The sequence below is a fragment of the Macaca mulatta genome, chromosome X (genome assembly GCF_049350105.2).
Source record: "Macaca mulatta isolate MMU2019108-1 chromosome X, T2T-MMU8v2.0, whole genome shotgun sequence".
Taxonomy (NCBI): Eukaryota; Metazoa; Chordata; class Mammalia; order Primates; family Cercopithecidae; genus Macaca; species Macaca mulatta.
Genome location: NC_133426.1, coordinates 3,331,654 through 3,348,311, shown reverse-complemented (window position 1 = coordinate 3,348,311; position 16,658 = coordinate 3,331,654). Strand labels below are relative to the sequence as shown.

At 45.8% G+C, this 16,658-nt stretch overlaps 1 pseudogene; it reads right to left on the bottom strand.

Moving 5' to 3' along the window:
- Positions 1–11,722: 11,722 nt before the first annotated feature.
- LOC706554 (ubiquitin-ribosomal protein eS31 fusion protein pseudogene) lies at positions 11,723–12,174 on the bottom strand (annotated as a pseudogene).
- Between the last annotated feature and the right edge of the window lie 4,484 nt (positions 12,175–16,658).

Below are 16,658 nucleotides of genomic sequence, written 5' to 3'. Positions count from 1 at the left end.
AGTCTTGCTCTGTTGCCCAAGCTGGAGCCCAGTGGTGCCATCATAGTTTACTACAGCCTCGAACTCTTGGGCTCAAGCAATCCTCCCACCTTCGCCTCCCCAGTGACTGTGACTACAGGCACACCATCACGCCAGCTAATTTTTCTACTTTTTGTAGAGGTGGGATCTTGCTATGTTGTGTAGGCTGGCCTTGAACTGCTGGCCTCATGCACTTCTCTCTCTAGAAGTGCTGGGACTATAGGTTCAAAGCACCATGCCTGGCTAATTTTATCTTTTCAAACTTGTTTTTCTTCCAAAGATCTGTGCCAAGCTCATCAGTAAGGATGTAGCTCATTTATAGCAGGCGTGAGTCTCTCAGAAGGAAAAGCTTGCAATTTGTCGACTCTCTTATTTGTCTTTCAAAATAGAAGGCGATCACCTCTCATCACAGTTAATGAAAAATGTCGGGCCAGGAGTGGTGGCTCACACCTGTTATCCCAGCACTTTTCGAGGCTGAGGTGGGTGGATCACCTGAGGTCAGGAGTTCGAGACCAGACTGGCCAACATGGCGAAACCCTGTCTCTACTAAAAATACAAAAATTAGCTGGGCATGGTGGCGTGTGCCTGTAATCCCAGCTACTCAGGAGGCTGAGGCAGGAGAATCGCTTGAATCTGGGAGGCAGAAGTTGCAGTGAGACAAGATGATGCCACTGCACTCCAGCCTAGGTAACAGAGTGAGACACTTTTTTTTTTTTTTTTTTTTTTTTTTGGAGACAGAATTTCGTTCTTGTTGCCCAGGCTGGAATGCAATGGTACAATCTCGGCTCACTGAAACCTCTACTTCCCGGGTTCAAGCGATTCTCCTGCCTCAGCCTCCTGAGTAGCTGGGATTACAGGTACCCGCCACCACGCCCAACTAATTTTTTTTTCTGTATTTTTAGTAGAGATGGGGTTTCACCATGTTGGCCAGGCTGGTCTCGAACTCCTGACCTCAAATGATCCACCCACCTCGGCCTCCCAAAGTGCTGGGATTACAACGGTGAGCCACTGCGCCCGGCCTTGTGATACCCCTATCTTTACAAAAAATACAAAAATTAGCCAGGCATGGTGGTGTGCACTTGTAGTCCCAGATACTCAAGAGGCTGAGGCAGGAGGATTGCTTGAGCCCGGGAGGTGGAGGCTACTGTGAATCATGCTGCACCACTGCACTCCAGCCTGGGCAACAGAGTGAGAACCTGTCTCAAAACACGAATAAGTAAAAGAAATCAATTAAAAGGCAAATAGAGCCATATATAAATATTTATGGAGGGTGAGAGCTGCAGTAACTGTTACTCCTGAGAAAGGACCCAACATTATTTTTACGGCTGTATATTTTGCAAGATGTGGATTCTAGAACAATCTAGAACCTATAATGCTGGAGACCACTAACCAACATGTTTTATAAAACTTATCTCAAGCTTGTCTTTGTACCCCAGGAAAGAGACTCCATTGAGTGAAACAGATTATATTTGCATAGAAAATAGTAGAGCAAGAAATCTTTTTTTTTTTTTTTTTTTTTTTTGAGATGGAATCTCACTCCTGTCGTGCAGGCTGGAGTGCAATGGCGTGATATCGGCTCACTGCAGCCTCTGCCTCCTGGGTTCAAGCGATCCTTCTGCCTCAGCCTCCTGAGTAACTGGGACCACAGGTGAACGCCACTATGCCCAACTAATTTTTGTATTTTAATAGAGACAGGTTTTCGCCATGTTGGTCAGGCTGGTCTCGAACTCCTGGCATCAGATGATCTGCGCACCTCAGCCTCCCAAAGTGCTGGGATTACAGGCGTGAGCCACTGTGCCCAGCCAAGATATCCATTGTTGAAATCGCTGTACAAAAAATAGTTTTAAATATAAAAACAAACAAATAAATGAATAAAAATAAAATGCCTCCTCTCATCTGACAGAAGGCTGGATGTATCCACAGATTAGTTCTATCCCACATCTGCGCGGCTGAGTTCATTCAGCAGCCCTTTGGGGATCTTTTGGAAATCTGAAATTCTTTCCAGTGTCTCTGGACAGCCCCACAGACACGCTTCACGTTTCACAGCTAATGCATGCCTGTACAATGTTTAGTAGACTTCGGTTCTAGGGAGCTATAGACAGTAAGTTAAATTCATATCTAGACTTGGTTTTGTTCTACATTTGTCAGGGCCTCCATATCACCAAGTGTCCCCACTCCATGAGGGTCTCTTGCTTTTCATGTGTAATGTCAGGCTGATCTGTGAAACTGGCATCCTATTTCTTCTTGCCTGGGATGAACTCATTCAGCAAAACCCAAAACAAATGACACCAAACGCTGCATTTGTATAAAGTGCTCCAGTTGATTACGTTAAAGCATTCTTCTGTTATTGTTGTAAGCACCACAGAAGTGCACGCTGAGTACTTCCTGGTCTGTGTTATTTTGTTTCCTTATCTGATGTTCAGCATAGTCATTGGTTATCTGTGTATCTCCCAGCGTCCCTGCCTTCTGCAGCTCTTTGTAATCTCTCTCTGTTCAAGTACCGGATGGAATGTTTTTTGGCACACTTTGGATGCCCACAGTGTTTTGTCTTTATTATGACCTTATTGGTTAAGACTGTTCTGAGTTCTATTAATACCTCTTGTGCTTTGCAGGCAAATCATTCACTAACATTCATTTTCTAATGCTCATGTACAACTATAACTTTTGCAACTTTCATACAAAACAAAACACAAAACCCACAAACTGTCCCTTTTCCACCGCTATATCTTCTTCCCAAAGATATTCTGCACTCAGCTGAGTGTAGCAATATTTTTGGCATAGAGACAACCTCAAAGATGCAATAGGACCTCAGGATTCCACAAATGCCCTACGCCTCTCACTGGCATTAAGTCCACCTCCTACTAATGACCACGTCAGTGCATCCAGGAATGTTCTGTTACTTCTTCCAACAGGGTCAACATTGTTGTAATAATAATACCTATATTGGAAACTGAGTTTTTCAGGCTCTTCTTGGACCCTTGGCCCAGCCCAGCTCTACTGGTGGTGGTGGTTGTTTTTTGTTGTTGTTGTTGTTGCTGTTTTGAGATGGAGTCTCGCTCTGTTGCCAGGCTGGAGTGCAGTGGTGCAATCCTGGCTCGCTGCAACCTCCACCTCCTGAGTTCACGTGATTCTCCTGCCACAGCCTCCTAGGTAGCTGGGATGACAGGCACGCGCCACCACACTTGGCTAATTTTTGTATTTTTAGTAGAGACGGGGTTTCACCATGTTTGCCAGGATGGTCTCAATCTCTTGACCCTGTGATCCACCCGCCTTGGCCTCCCAAAGTGCTGGGATTACAGGTGTGAGCCACCACGCCCGGCCTTACTGGTTTGTTTTTTAAATTTTTATTATTGTTTTTTAACATTAAAAAAATTTTTGTGGGTACATAGTAGGTATATACATTTACAGGGTACATGCAATATTTTGATACAGGCATGCAATGTGTAATAGGCACATCACGGATGATGCAGTCTCCAGCCCCTCAAGCATTTATCCTTTGTGTGTGTGTGTGTGTGTGTGTGTGTGTGTGTGTGTGTGTGTGTGTGTTAAATTTTTAGAGACAGGGTCTTGCTCTGTCATTCAGCCTGTAGTGCAGTAGTACAATCATGGTTCACTGCAGCCTCGACTTCCTGAGCTCAAGTGATCGTCCCATCTCAGCCTCCCAAGTAGTTGGGACTACTGGCACACGCCACCATGCCCAGGTAATTTCTAAACTTTGTGTAGAGACAGAGTCTTGCTATGTTGCTCAGGTTGGTCTCGAACTCTTGGCCTCAAGCCATCCTCTTGCCTGGGCCTCCCAAAGTGCTGGGATTATAGCACCCAGCCCCAACTTGACCTTTGTTTGTAGAACTACTCAGAAAATACGGCTGAATTAGAAATTGGATGGTGCCAAGTGAACCCCACTCAATCCTTCTGTCGCCTTCTCTTTTGGGAAACTGCCTAATTCTTTTGCCAGGGAACGACTCTGAAAACAGAAGCGTTCGTTTCAAGGTGTTATCCTTTTTTCCCAGGCCAGTTTCCTGTGGGGCCTTCACTCTACGCCCAACAGAGGATTTCAGAAACACTGTGGGGCGGCTCTTACAAAGACACCCACCTGCCAGCGCCCAGGAAACAAATCCTGCCCGGCCGCAGACGGACACAAATCCCAGTCAATCAAAAGGTCCACTTCCTTTTGGAAGGGAGGGGGCTTTAGCTTCCCTTCCCCAGCCCTACATTCAAACCAAGGTGAGATAAAGCATTAAATAGCTCGGATTACCTTCCAAGCACAGAGTTGGGCATGGTCTTTAAAATCAGTCAAGTTTTTTTTTTTTTTTCTTTTTTTTTGAGACAGAGTCTCACTCTGTCACCCAGGCTGGAGTGCAGTGGCACAATTTCAGCTCACTGCAGTCTCTGCCTCCCAGGTTCAAGTGATTCTCCGGCCTCAGCGCCCCCAGGTAGCTGGGATTACAGGTATGTGCCACCATGCCCGGCTGATTTTTGTATTTTTAGTAGAGACAGAGTTTTGCCATGTTGGCCAGGTTGGCCTCGAACTCTTGACCTCAAGTGATCCACCCGCCTCGGCCTCCCAAAGTGCTGGAATTACAGGCATGAGCCATCGCACCCAGCCTTAACTTACATTTTTAAAGTCCATATATTTATGTAGTGCTTTATGATTTTATTTTTAAACATACATTTGACCCATCGGCAGTTTATTCTGGGGCTAGGTGTGATGGCTTACACTTGTAATCCCAGCACTTTGGGAGGGTGAGGTAGGAGGATTGCTTGAGGCCAGGAGTTTGAGACCAGCTTGGGTAACATAGGGAGACCCTGTCTCTATTTAAAAAAATAACTGATAAAAACCCTTTATTTTGGTATAAGGGGCAAAGAGGGAACCTGGCTTATATTTTTTAAAAATGTAACTCACTAGGCCGGGTGCAGTGGTTCACACATGTAATCCTAGCACTTTGGGAGGCCGAGGCAGGCGGATGACGAGGTCAGGAGATCGAGACCATCCTGGCTAACATGTGAAACCCCGTCTCTACTAAAAATACAAAAAATTAGCCAGCATCATGGCGGGCGCCTGTAGTCCCAGCTGCTTGGGAGGCCGAGGCAGGAGAATGGCATGAACCCAGGAGGCAGAGCTTGCAGTGAGCTGAGATCGCGCCACTGCACTCCAGCCTGGGTGACAGAGCGAGACTGTCTCAAAAAAAAAAAAAAAGTAACTCGCTATGCAGCTGTCTGAATATCATCTGTTTGGAAAGATTTGTACTTTCTAAGACTTACAAATGTCACGTGCTTTCTGGACTTCCGGACCCAAATGTAATGTGTTTCTTAATCTCTTTCTTTCCAATAGAAAACTGTCTTCAGGGCCAGTTGCAGTGCCTCACGCCTGTAATCCCAGCACTTTGGGAGGCTGAGGAGGGTGGATCATGAGGTCAGCAGCTTGAGACCCGCCTGGCCAATATGGTGAAACAACGTCTCTACTAAAAATACAAAAATTAGCTGGGCGTGGTGGCACACGCCTGTGGTCCCAGCTACTTGGGAGGCTGAGGCAGAGGAATGGCTTGAACCTGGGAGGCAGAGGTTGCAGTGAGCCGAGATAGCGCCAGTGCACTCCAGCCTGGGCGACAGAGGCAGACTCCATCTCAAATGAAATGAAATAAAACTATCTTCAAAACTCTGGCTTTGTCAGGAAAAAGGCTAGTTCCCACCTGACGACAAGTATTTTTTTCAAAATTTTACGATTCTGTGTCTCATATTGATTCTCCCAGATTAACTTCACTTGGCCAAGTTCCCACATTCACTTTGACGGGGAGGATGCCACATGCAATTAGCTGGAAAGAACGAGCTGCAGGAGTATATGTTTTCCTCCAAAGTCAGGGTATTCGTTTTTCCTATGCCCTTCAGCAGTTTTCAGGTTTCCTTCGTATTAGTCTCGTACCGATAAGCACTGCTGACTAGCTGGACAGGACCTGTGAAACACGGTGATTCATGGATGAGACACAGTACATATCCTCTTATCGCTCCCCTAGCAAATGAGATAAATTACAGAATCACAGCGATTTAGCAAGTCCTACGATAACTCTAACCCCATCCATCACTTTACACACACTGGTTTCCAAATCTCTCAAGTGGTATCTTTTATGACATCATCTACCGTGTGTTCTGAAGTCTGTTTCATCATTACAAGAAAAGTATTCACACTTGTAGAAGAAGGAGAATCACATTAAAAATGAAGATTCTAGTAAATCCATCTGCCACACTTTTAACATTTTCTCATCATTTTACTTTATATTTTTATATCTGTAAGATAGGAGTGTATTATAAAATTTGGATTGTTGCCTATATATCTTAAAATATAACCATAGTTTTCTCACTCTGTTCACTGTTTATGAAGAGTTTGAAAATTTCCTCACATAAACAAACCAGCATAAATGCATGCCTTCTCGTATTTTAAGGTGCTGAAGGTATTGCCTTGCCCCACTGCTAAATTTGACTGGCTTTAAAAAACAAGCAAACAAACAAACAAATAAACTGTGTTGAGTAATGGGTAACTAGGCTGGGCAGGGTGGCTCATACCTGTCATCTGAACACTTCATGAGGTACAGGTGGGAGGATCACTTGAGTCCGGGAGTTCTAGACCAGCCTGGGCAACATGGCAAGATTTCATCTTTACTAAAAATTTTTCAAAGTTAGCTAGGCATGGTGGTGCATGTTTGTAGTCCCAGTTACTCAGGAGGCTGAGGTGGAAGGATTGCTTGAGCCCAGGAGTTAGAGGCTGTAGTGAGCTATAACTGCGGCACTGCACTCAAGCCTGGCCAATAGACTGAGACCCTGTCTCAAAATAAATACATAAATAAATAGGTAATTATAACTATGAAGCTTTTGCTGTACTGTGGAATTTGGTTTTGAAAAATAAATTCCTAGATATAGAACGAGTGGACCAACACATACAATCATTTCTCACACCCTAAGGCTTTGCCCTAATTAACATTACAACCAAAAGTGTATGAGAATTCTGTCATCAGTATGGAACACTTCATCTTCCTAGTGTTCGGAAGATTAAAAACAAACAAACAACCGCCACATTTCTTCTTAGATGCATTTCTTTGACGGTTCTCTCTCTCCCTCTTTCTCTCCCTCCCTTCCTCCCTTCTTCTCTCCTTCCCTCCCTCCCTCCCTTCTTTCCTTCTTTCCTTCCTTCCTTCCCTCTTCCCTTCCTTCCTTTTCTTCTTTCACAGGGTCTTGCTCTGTTTCCCAGGCTGGAGTGCAGTGGTGCAATCATGGCTCACTGCAGCCTTGACCTCCTGAGCCCAAGCGATCCTCCTACCTCAACCTCCCGAGTAGGTGATACTATAGGCACACACCACCACACCCAGCTAATTCTTTTCATTTTTATTTTTTGTAGAGATGGGGTCTTGCTATGTCACTGAGGCTGGTCTCAAACTCCAAGGCTCAGGCGGTCCTCCCACTTTGGCCTCCCAAAATGTTGAGATCATAAGCGTGAGCCGTTATGCCTGGCCCATTCTGGCCTTTCATCTCATGCACTATGTAAGCTTGCTGTAAATGTATTTTCATTTTGTTTTGTATTTCAACAACTGTCTTGACATTTTTAGGTAGTCATATCTATTAATCTTTACCCGTGTAGTTTGATGTTTATGAAGCTTAGAAAGTTCTTTGGAGCCCACCAGTGACTGGGCTCGTTTCAAGTTTGATTTATGTCCCCAATTTCAATTTAATACTTCTGGTATTTATTTCAGTTTTTTCTCTTGTGATGTCTTTGTGTTTTTAATTATGGTGCAAGGTGAGAATCTAAATCAACCTTTTATTCCAAAAATAGAGATTGGTTGAAGCTCCTTTGTTACTTGTTATGCTTAGAGATATAATGTGACTTGATGTGTTGTAATTTTTCTCACATTATTATGTTGCACTTTGTGTTACCTGTAAGCTTCAGGGAATAGCCCAAAGCCCATCAGCAGAAAGAGAAGTAAAAGGATCTAATTCAGGCCGGGCACAGTGGCTGATGCCTACAATTCCAGCACTTTGGGAGGCCGAGGCAAGAGAATCGCTTGAGTTCACAAGTTTGAGACCAGCCCGGGAAACATAGCAAGAGCCCATCTCTATAAAAAACTAGCCAAGCATGGTGGCGTGTACCTGTAATCCCAACCTACTTGGGAGGTCGAGGTGGGAGAGTCGCTTGAGCCTAGGAGTTTGAGCTGCAGTGAGCCATGATCACACCACTGCCCTTTAGCCTGGGTGACAGAACAAGACTCCATCTCTTCCAAATAATAAATAAATAAATAAAGATCTGACCCAAGTGAATTCCAAATAACAAGGCCAGGATACAGAAGAGTTGGTTAAGAGTTTTCACACACTTCTTTGCTTTCCCACATTGACATTATAGGGATCTAAATATTTAAAGGAAACTTCATTAACATATTACAGAACACAGTGATGGGTGTCCATGGTTAACTTACTCTCTGTTTCTTCTTAAATGGAGATGGGTCTCACTATGTTGCCCAGGCTGGTCTCAATCTCCTGGCCTCAAGTGATCCTCCCATCTCAGTTTCCCAAATCGCTGGGATTATAGGCAAGCACAACCACATCCAGCGAATTAAAAAAGTTTTTTTTGGTAGAGATGGGATCTTGGTATGTTGCCAAGGCTGGTCTCAAACTCCTAGGCTCAAGCAATCCTCTCGCCTCGGCCTCCCAAAGTACTGGGGTTATAGGTGTGAGCCACTGCAACAACCTCTGATGAATTCACTCTTAAGTCATCTTGCTTATTGACTTGCTTCCGTACACATCGTTACTATTATTCTTTGAGTGAAATGTTACCTGTGACGTTCAAATCTGGAAATCCAGTTAAACAATAACATGAACACATACCATTAGCTTCCCTTTTGAAGGAAGGATTTTTCTTTCTGGTGCTTTTGTTAACCACTTTGGAAACATTATTCACCTGCATTCCTTCAATACCGTAGTTTACATTTTCCATAAACTTTACCAGTATCCCAGAAATAAAAACTCTCATGTATCTCTTGGATGAGGAGTAAACGCAGCCCATTCTAATTACAAGCTCATCTAGACATTTCCTAATGAATGGTTACCAGCGAAGACACCGATGACATCCTCTCTACTGCTTTCTACTGGATTTTCTTTGGAATCGCTCAAGAAAAGCCTCCAAATAAACAGGCATGTTTAGAAACATTATTTTTAGAAGTCGGCATTTGATACATGAATAAAATCGCTTTGATTGCATTCTATGTTTGCAGATTTTTAAAACTTAGTTTGTAGAAAGAGTGGCTTAGGGTTTTGTTTTATGTTATGAATTTTAACTAAATGACGTTCTGTCCAACTATAATATTTGACCACTCAGGGTTTCACTATGGATTAATTAATCCCTATAAACCCATGGAGAATTCAAGAGCCTCTAACTCGGGAACTGAGTATAATACACACGTGGAAATTTTCATTTCACTCAGAAGAAAGGACAGTCCTATAATTTTTCATTTTTTCAAAAGTTGGTTTTTGTTTGTTTTGTCTTGTTTTCTTTTAGCTTTTAAGTTCAGATGTACATGTACAGGTTTGTCACATAAGTACACTTGTGTCACAGAGGTTTGTTGTACAGATAATTTCACCACCCAGGTATTAAACCTAGTGTCCCTTACTTATCTTTCCTGATCCTCTCCCTCCTCCCATCCTTCACTGTCCAGACTGCCCCAGTGTGTGTTGTTCCCCTCTATGTGTCCACGTGTTCTCATCATTTAGCTCCCACTGATAAGTGAGAACATGCGGTATTTGGTTTTCTGTTCCTGTGTTAGTTTGCTAAGGACAATGTTCTCCAGCTCCATCCATGTCCCTGCAAAGGACATGATCTTGTTTATTTATTTTATTTTTTTTTAATGGTTGCATGTTGGGTTCTTTGTTTGGTTTTTGTTTCTTTTCTTTTTTTTTTTTTTTTGAGATGGAGTCTCACTCTGTTGCACAGGCTAGTAGCACAATCATAGCTCATGCAACCTCGACCTCCCGTGCCCAAGTGATCCTCCCATCTCAGCCTCCCAAGTAGCTGGGACTACAGGCATGCACCACCAGGCTCGGCTAATGTTTACATTTTTTGTAGAGACAGAGTCTCACCATGTCTGGCAGGCTGGTCTCAAACTCACGGCCTCAAGAAATCCAAGAGGATATTTCTTTTTTTTTTTTTTTTTTGAGACGGAGTCTTGCACTGTGGCTCAGGTTGGAGCGCAGTAATGCGATCTCAGCTCACTGCAGCCTCCACCTCCCGGGTTCAAGCGATTCTCCTGCCTCAGCCTCCCGAGTAGGGGGGATTATAGGTGCCCGCCACCACACTCAGCTAATTTTTTGTATTTTTAGTACAAAAATGGCCAGGCTAGTCTCAAACATCTGACCTCGTGATCCGCCCACCTCAGCCTCCCAACGTGCTGGGATTACAGGCGTGAGGCACCACGCCCAGCCTCCAAGAGGATACTTCTAAATCAGCTTCAGCCTAAAGATGTTGTCCAGCTTGAAAACACACATGGGTAGGCTCAGGTCCCTCCTTCAACAAGTAAAGTTTGAACTGTTTGTTTGTTTGTTTGTTTGTTTGTTTTTTGAGACGGAGTCTCACTCTGTCGCCCAGGCTGGAGTGCAGTGGCACTATCTCGGCTTACTGCAAGCTCCGCCTCCCAGGTTCAAGAGATTCTCCTGCCTCAGCCTCCTGAGTAGCTGGGACTACAGGCGCCCGCCACCAGGCCCGGCTAATGTTTTGTATTTTTAGTAGAGACGGGGTTTCACCATGTTAGCCAGGATGGTCTTGATCTCCTGATCTCGTGATCTGCCCGCCTCGGCCTCCTAAAGTGCTGGGATTATAGGTGTGAGCCACTGCGCCCAGCCCCATTGGACATTATGTCTCTAGAGAATCAGGCTCCGAAAAATGGCAAAGAAGGTGGCTTCTAAGACTGGGAATGATGGTGATTCAGCTGGGCTAAAACCACAGCAGGTCTCTGATAACTGCGGTTATACGTACATTTATAAAATCAATTTCATCATCCCAGATTAGTCACAAAGGGCCTGACCCCATCAGCAGAGGCAGAAGTACCGAGGATTTACTGGAACGTAGCCAACTCCTAGGCTATAGTGAAGTCCTAATATGTAAAGCCAAAACAAACCCATGATGGTACCATCCTGTGACAAGGAAGAAATGAGAAGAAAAGATTGCAAAGCTACCAATGGTGAATCAGTCCTTGTAAGGAACATGCTAGGCATTGGGGATGACTCAATGATGCATGAAAATACTCAAGCCCCAATAAATGGCTCATCTGAGAAAATGAGAATGAACTGTGTTGAGCATGAGAAAAGATTCTATTCCTGGGACACGGTAGGCTCACAACCAAGGGCATTACCGTAATTATGATAATATCTGAGTACTAAAATTTGAAACCGTATTGCTGTAACTAAACGTTCATCAGAATTCCCTGCCTGTCTTCTAAGACCAAATCATAGGTGGATATATCCTCAGGAAATGATAGAGTTTCCATTCCTGGCACGGTCTAGATAGTAATTGATCACTATATTGCTTGGAGGACCCCTTTCCAGATCCCCTGGGAAGACCTCTTACGCTTGGTCAAATAACAAAGTATTGAGGCACTGTGTGTTTCTGAAGCTATGTTTTTGTTGTTGTTGTTTGTTTGTTTTTAGTTAATGTCTTTTATTAACTCATACACAGTTACTTGTCTTTTGGTTTGTTGAAGCAGTAAGTCAGACAACATTTGCCACAATAATGTCTGTCAAAGTGGCTTGCCATAAACACTCCAGCACCACATTCATCGGAAGGACACTAATTTTGTCATTCTCACCCACCTTATAATATTTCAGGCCATCCAGCTTCACCTTCTTTCTCTTGTGCTTATTCTTCTTGCGAGTGGGGTAAGACTTCTTCCTTTTCTTAGCAACACCACAAAGTCTCAACAAAAGATGAAGAGTAGGCTCCTTTTGAATGTTGCAGTCAGACAAAGTACGTCCGTCTTCCAGTTGCTCGCCAGCAAAGATCAGTCTTTGCTGATCAGGAGGAATTCCTTCCTTATCCTGGATCTTGGCCTTTACATTTTCTGCCGTATCTGAGGGTTCAATCTCAAGGGTGATAGTCTTCCCCCTTAGGGTTTTCACGAAAATCTGCATTTTGGTGGTGGCTCCACTGCAGATGGCAGATCAAAAAGGAAGCTGAAGCATATATTTAGGTTGATAAGTTGCAACATAAATATATACACACACACACACACACACACATACACACAAACATTTACACATATATACACACATATACATACATATATTTTATATTATTTGCTTAACTCAGAATACATATATATGTGTGTGTGTATATGTCTGTGAAGGTAGCTAAACAGTTCATATATATACACACACACTAGAATATATAATATAAAATATACTAGAATATATTTATATAAGTTATATATATATATATATATACAAATTATATATATAAATTGTAAAGTTGGCCGGGTGCAGTGGCTCAAGCCCGTAATCCCAGCACTTTGGGAGGCTGAGGCAGGCAGATCACAAGGTCAGGAGTTCGAGACCAGCCTGACCAACATGGTGAAACCCTATCTCTACAAAAAATACAAAAATTAGCCAGTTGTGGTGGTGGGCACCTGTAATCCCAGCTACTTGGGGGGCTGAGGCAGAAGAATTGCTTGAATCCAGGAGGTGGAGGTTGCAGTGAGCCGAGATCGCACCACTGCACTCTAGCCTGGGCGACAGAGAGAGACTCCGTCTCGAAAAAAAAAAAAAAGTTAAATTTGTGATAGTAACTGCCTACTTCCTTTTTTTTTTTTTTTTTTTTTTTTTCAGACAGAGTCTCGCTCTGTCATCCAGGTTGGAGTGCAATGGCGTGATCTTGGTTCACCACAACGTCTGCTTCTCGGGTTCAAGCAATTCTCCTACCTTAGCCTTCCGAGTAGCTGGGATTACAGGCGTGTGTCAGCACGCCCGGCTAATTTTGTATTTTTAGTAGAGATGGGGTTTCATTATGTTGGTCAGGCTGGTCTTGAACTCCTGACCTCAAGTGATCACCTGCCTAGGCCTCCCAAAGTTCTGGGAATACAGGCATGAGCCACTGTGCCTGGCCACTTGTATGTCAATCACAGTGCTAGTCACAATAGCAAAGATATAGAACTAACCTGAGTGCCCATCAATGGATGACTGGATAAAGAAAATGTCTTTTATTTTCTTTTTTTTTTTTGAGACAGCATCTCGCTCTGTCACCCAGGCTGGAGTGCAATGGCACAATCTTGGCTCACTACAACCTCTGCCTCCCGGGTTCAAGCGATTCTTTTGCCTCAGCCTCCCTAGTAGCTGGAATTACAGGCGCCCACCACCGCGCCCAGCTAATTTTTGTATTTTTAGAGAGACAGGGTTTCAACGGTGTTGGCCAGGCTGGTCTTGAATTCTTGACCTCAGCTGATCCACCCACCTTGGCCTCCCAAAGTGTTGAGATTACAGCGTTAAGCCACCATGCTCGGACAAGAAGATGTTTTATATGTGTGTATACACACACACACACATACACACACACACCATGGAATACTATGATTCCGTAAAAAGAATGAAATATCTTTTGCAGCAACAGGGAAGGAAATGGAGGCCATTATCTTAAGCAAAATTACTGAAAAACAGAAAATCTGCATTTGTACCTCCTCGATATATAAAAATGAAAAAATAAAAAGTAAAATTAGAACAAAAAATATTTTATATCAGCATATATAGAAATATATTTTATATATCATTTATGCAAAATGTATTATGTCATATATGTGCATACTTATGTACACATACATATACACAAATATATAACATATCTAACTCAGTATATATAATATATGTAGTGGATATATATACACTATATAAACACACATACATACACAAACACACACATACAGTATACATGCTTAAAGAGTGTTCAGCTCCCTTCAGAGATGGTAGGATTTTTTTTTTTTCAGTCAGGATCTCATTCTCTTGCCCAGGCTGGAGGGCAGTGGCGCTGTCATAGCTCACTGCAGCCTTGACCTCCTGGGCTCAAGGCATCCTTGTGCCTTTGCCTCTGTGCTGGGATTATAGGTGTGCACCACCACACCTGGCTAGTTAAAAAACTTATTTTTGATAGAGATGGGAGGTGTGTTCCAATGTTGCCCAGACTGGTCTCAAACCCCAGTGCCTCCCAAAGTGCTGAGATCACAGGTGTGAGCCTCTGCGCTCAGCCAGATGGTACAATTTTGATTCCTCCCATATTTAACAACACCTGCACCTATCATTGTATTGAATTTATAGCTCATTCTGGTTTAGGGTCAGGGACTTATTCCTTCGGAATGGCAGAGTTCAGCATTTCCTGACTCCACTGCAAATTAATGCCACTTCATTAAGGCAATAATGAGCCTTTCATGCCTAACTCACAGGGATTTTCCTTTTTTGTCTCTTAAGTAATAGGCTGTGGTTTCTCAAGGATTTTTATGATCCTTCCAGATGAAAGCTGCTTTGTCAAGCAAGGTGTTGAGAAACGTGCAGGGTCTGTTTCTAAGAAGAGGTAGCTATGTGGTCAAGTTCAGAGTGGGATCGGTGGAGTCAGACTAATCAGCAGCCCAAGCAGAGTTTGACGCTGCAAATCTGCGCCACGTTCTTCTTTCTGCGCGCAATCTGCAGGCAAAGACATCTGCTTAATTGGGTGTGAAACCCGGGCCTTGATTAAAAGCACTTTATGAGGCCGCAGCCTTGCATTTCCAAGGTCAGGCCCTAGTGGAGAGGGCGCGCGTTCCGCGGGGTGACACGAACTTTGCCTGAGTGCGCGTTCCTGGCTGGCCCTTAACCCCTCAGCCAGGCAGGGCTTGGCAGGGCCGTTTCCTGTCCTAACCAGGATCAAGGGATTGCATGGCTTGCTGGTGAAGCTTGCTTGGCAAGGCCGTGACCTGTCCTAACCAGGCTCAGGGAGTGGCGGGGCCTGCTGGTGTCGCATATGTTTTGCATTCCAGCTCAGGATTTTGCAGAGCATAGAGAGCGGGTGTCACCCCGGGGGGAAATGCCACCCACAAAATGCAGGTGGAGGCTGGGGCGAGGCTGGCAGCCAGGGGCCAGAAATACAAAGCCTGAGCCAGGTTCAGACTTCCTGACTCCCCCTCCCTGTTAGCTGCGCAAGGATGGCTCGGCCTGGTCCCCTTAAAATGTGTCCGTTCTGACTTAGAGGCTGCTTTGCCTCTCGGAAAGCCCCCCGACCAGCGGACTGAGGGACTGGAGACCCCCTCCAGTCGCAGAATCGCTGAGATCCCTCAAAACAAAGGCGTTAGAAGTTTGACCCCTTGCTGCTCAGAGTGGTCGGCGAACCGGCAGCCTGGGCCGCCCTGGTCGCGGGTCAGGGGCGCAGCGTCCAGGCCGTGCCAGGCCCGCAAGTTAAGCACCGTCTGCATTTCCCTGGGGAAAGGGGTGACCAAATGTCTAGCTGTATTTGCATTTCAAATCCACACGGATAGGGTTTTAAATATAAGTATGTCCAACTATTGCCTGAGTCACACTCAAGCCAGGAAAAAAAAAAAAAAAACTTTGCGTTTCTGAAATTGAAATGCGTCTGCACAATTCTTTATCGGGTTGTCGCCGGGGTATTTGAAACAGTGACCAATCAAGTTTCACGCGCTACATTTGGTCGGGCGATCTCTCAAATCTGTCTTTCCCTAGTTCTTTAAAGAAATGTTTATTTGGAAAGAATTCTAGATCCACAGGAAGCTGCAAAGAAACGCGCAGGGTCGAGCCCACCCTTCCCCAGCCCTTCCAAGTAGAAATCTAGAATCACCAGAGTCCTACAGCAAAACCGGGACGCTGACCTCATCCCCAAGACCCGGCAGCCCCTCTTGGGGATCCGCGCGCAGCGCGCGTCCTGAATAGCCAGGCTAATCCGAGCCCCTCTCCTCACCAAACGCCAATTTCACTTTTTATTTCTGAACTTCACTTTTGCGGAGCCACGCCCTCCCTGTCCCCGGGCCCCCTCGCCTCCCCATCTTCCGGGCTTGGGTGCAGCGACGCGGGTGTCCCGCCAGTGCGCCCCCGGGGAGGCTTCAACCTGGGTCCCACCCCAGGGGCGCCCCGGGCGCGGACGGGGCGTGGGCACCTCCCCAGAGCCGCGCCAGCCGTCGGCGGCTGGAATCATCCGCACGCCCGGGTCTCCGGCTCCTGGGCTGGGTCGCGGCGGGGGCGGAGCGCGCGAAGGCGACGCCCCCAGCCCCGCGGCCGGGTTGGGGGCGGGGAGAGGCGCGGTCACGCCCAGGCTGCTTCCGCCCGCCCCATCAGCGCGCACGCGGCTACCGAGCTGGAGGAGGCGGCGGGCGTGAGACCGGGAATGCGCAGGGCCCCCCGCCTCGCCCCCCAAACCCGGGCCGCGGCCCCCGCCTTCCCCGCAGCCGTCCGGCACTCGGTGCCCGACCCCTGAGGCCGGCGGCTGCTCCCACCCGGGGCCGTTGCTGCTTGTGCCGTGAGCGCCGCCCCGCCATTGTCCCCGTCGCTCCGTCAGCTGCGCCAGGCGGCGCACCAGGAGGCGAGGGTGCGCATGGGGAGCGTCCGTTGATGCCGCCGCCGCCGCGCCGCCCTCCGAGGCTGCGTCCCGG